This window comes from Emys orbicularis, chromosome 6 (genome assembly GCF_028017835.1).
Source record: "Emys orbicularis isolate rEmyOrb1 chromosome 6, rEmyOrb1.hap1, whole genome shotgun sequence".
NCBI lineage: Eukaryota > Metazoa > Chordata > Testudines > Emydidae > Emys > Emys orbicularis.
The window spans coordinates 99,464,677-99,468,300 of NC_088688.1; positions in this window are offsets into that span (position 1 = coordinate 99,464,677).

The window sequence follows — 3,624 nt, forward strand, 5'->3', positions numbered from 1 at the left end:
GGAATCTTCCGGATTCCCCTGTGAATGGACTCGCCCAGCCGCGCGTGGGAGGGACGCCGCGCAGACTCGTTACGCCGCACACATGCGTCCCCCCCTTCCCCTAGGTCAGAGCACCGGGTCCCTTCTGCCTCACGATCAGCAAGGAGGGAAAGGGCCTCGCGCCAGCCTGGGGTAGGGGGCCCGCGCTAGCCCCTGAGCCCTCGTCAGCCTCCTGCTCTTCTCCCGCCGCTACCCTGAGCGGGCTGCGCCGAGGGCCTCTTCCCTGCTCGCCGCCGTCCCCCCGCCTGCCCTTCTCCCCAGAAGCGGGGCCGCGACGCGCCCCACGGGGGCTCAGCCGCGGCGTTCAGCGACTCCCCGGCAGCGCAGAGGCGCCGAAGGGAAGGGGGGGCGGATAATTACACTTCACTCCGCATTTTCAACCAGGTGCTCCAGGCAGAATCCAGATTCTCCAGCTCCAAAATCCCAGGCCAGTAGCGCCTGAGTGCACTAGCAGGTACACGCGCACAGAGGCCAGTTCGCTACGGTACTTCGCACTTCCCAGGCCTCATCTAATGGTCTCCAGGCTAGATGCATTCACACCACCTCTCTGACACAAGGCTACATCACTAAAACAGAGTGGTTATATCTAAGGCTAGCGTCACACAGCAAGTCAAGGGCAAAACTGGGAAGAAAACTCAGATCTTCTGCCTCCCGGACCCATCCTTTAACCCAAACTATTATTCCCTTTATTTATTAGTTTTATTAAATTGGGTGTTTGTTATTAGGATGGATAGGATTATTCACAGAGGGGAAAACCAGGTATATCAAGATTGTGATTTGCCAATGGTCACCCAGAGTTTGTATTACCATCTGCGATCAATTCTTGTGCTTTAACTACAGGAGCATTTTTGTTTCCTAATCATTACATTTGGAATCGTAGAGCTAGATCATATCTTCATGACAGTCTCAGCTTGTATACATTTTTGTTCATTTCTATGCAAGGGTCTCAAACTGATGGTGTATGTAGATGTGGGGAAATGTATTAAAATGAATTTGTTTCAGACGTCAGTAAAACACTAGGAAGAAGTCACTTATTAAAAGAAAACCATTCAAGCTCACATTATAGTGATACTGCAGCACTACTGTAGTAAAGGGTTAGGTCATGACATTTGTTTAAAGATCAACCTTCCTGAGTAGGAAAGGTAAAAAACCAAAAAACACCCTTCCTCCACAAGCGCTGGAGGGAGGCCCGGGAGACGCAGGGGAAGTGCGGGGCCAGGGTGAGTGAGAGTCTGGCCTGGCCCCGAGCAGGCAGGACTCAGTCGGGCGGTAGGGAGAGTAGGGGGGCAGCCCGTGGGGCCAGGCGGTGGCTGTTCTCCCCCCCTGGGCAGCGGGACGCGGGAGCAGCCGCTGCCGCAGCTCCCACTGCCGCGGGGGGAGGAAGCGGCCGATGGCCAAGCTCGGTGGCTGCAGCTCTGGTGCCCGGGCAGCAGGCCCCAGCCCCCCCCGTCCTGCTCGGGTCCCGCAGGGGAACGAACGGGCCTGGGCTGCCGATGCCTCCGCCCCGGAGCCGCCGCGGGATTGCACAAGCTGGGCAGCAGCCCAGACGCGACTGGCCAGGGGCTGGGTGCAGCATGCGCGCTGCTGGGTCCCCGCAGCAGGCCCGGGCGCCGCAGCCGCTGAGCTTGGCCATCAGCCGCTTCCTCCCTACCGCCTGACTGAGTCCTGCCTGCTAGGGCCAGGCCGGACTCTCACTCACCCCAGCCCTGCGCTTCCCCGGGGTCTCCCGGGCCTCCCTCCACAAGCGCCGGAGGGAGGAGGAATGGTGAGTTTCTTTGCATAGAGTAGAGGTGGGCAAACTACAGCCTGCGGGCCACATCCGGAGCCCGTGGCTCCTCCGCCGCTGTCCCTCCTCCCCCACAGCCACGCCGGCAGCGCTCTGGGTGGCGGGGGTTGCGCGCTCCTGCAGAGCAGCGCGGCAGCGTGACTGGCTCCGGCTGGGCAGCGCGGCTGCAAGACATGCTGCTCTGAGTGGTATGGTTGGGGGGCTGGATAAGGGACGGAAGTTCAGGGGGGGGCGGTCAGGGGTGGGGGGGGGTCCTGGGGGATGGTTAGGGGCGGGGGGTCCTGGGAGGGGGCGGTTAGGGGATAAGGAGGAGGGGGGGGTTGGATGGGTCGGAGGTTCTGAGGGGGGCAGTCAGGGGGCGGGGGCCAGGTTGTTTGGGGAGGTACAGCCTTCCCTACCCGGCCCTCCATACAGTTTTGCAAACCTCGGGCCAAAAAGTTTGCCCACCCCAGCATAGAGCTAGAGATCAAACTATTGATGAGCTATGGGTCAAAGTGGTTTCAGTCTGACAACTTTTGCCCAAGGTAGTGCATGGCCCCTACTAAATCTTTAGAGGACCCAATTGAGCATAGTATTTAAGAAAAATGTACATTTTTTACACTAGACATTCTCCAATACAGAAAAGTGAGTAGAGGTTTCCCTCACTGCCATTTTCTATTCTTTAAAGCTTGACTCTTATATCTGAACAGTTAGATTATTTTCAGAGGGGTAGCCGTGTTAGTCTGTATCAGTAAAAACAACAAGGAGTATGCCCAAATAAATTTGTTAGGCCTTGGCTACACTTGAGAGTTACAGGCCTTGGCTACACTCGGGAGGCAGCGCTGTGAAGCGCGAGTGTAGTCGCGTCGCCAGCGCTGCGAGAGCGCTCTCGCAGCGCTGTATGTGCTCCACCTCTCCAAGGAGAGTAGCTTGCAGCGTTGCGAGCGAGCGTGCAGCGCTGCAGGCTCTGATTACACTGGCGCTTTACAGCGCTGTACTCGCTGCGCTCAGGGGGGTGTTTTTTCACACCCCTGAGCGCAGCAAGTTGCAGTGCTGTACACCACCAGTGTAGCCAAGGCCACAGCGCAATAAAGCCGCCCCCAGCGCTGTAACTCACTCCCTGTCCACACTGGCAAGGCATTTGCAGCGCTGTATCTCCATGGCTACAGCGCTGCAGGTACTCCACCTCCCCGAGAGGAATAACAGCTGCTGCGGAGTGGCTGAGACGCTGGTGCTCCAGTGTAAACGGGGAGTAACCTTATTACGCAGTGATTGACCTCCGGAAACTCTCCATAATCCTTTTAAGTGAAGCTTCCTCTCCTTGTTTTGTTGTGATGCCTCTCTTTGTTTTGTTGTGAACTCCGGGCTCCCGGAGCTGCTTATCAAAAAACCAAACAGCTACTGTTTGCTGTGAATGAGTAGAGGCAGGCAGGGGGGCTCCCTTTGGAATGCCCACAGCTAATGTTTGCTTGAAGAGAGAGGCGGCTTGCGGGGGTCCGTTTCTGCGAGTGGCTGCTTATCTGGTCTGTGAGGAAAAAAACAAACAGCTGCTGTTTGCTTTCAGTGAGTGAGAGAGGGGTGGAGGAGGGAGAGGGGTCGGAACTTGCAAGGCAGGGTGCGTGTCCGCACTCCAAAAACCCACTCGCTCTCCCCCCACGCTCCCTGTCACACTCCACCCCACCCCCACCCCTTTTGAAAAGCACGTTGCAGCCACTTGAACGCTGGGATAGCTGCCCATAATGCACCGCTCCCAATGCCGCTGCAAATGTGGCCACAACAGTGCGTTGGCAGCTGTCAGTGTGGACAGACTGCAGCGCTTT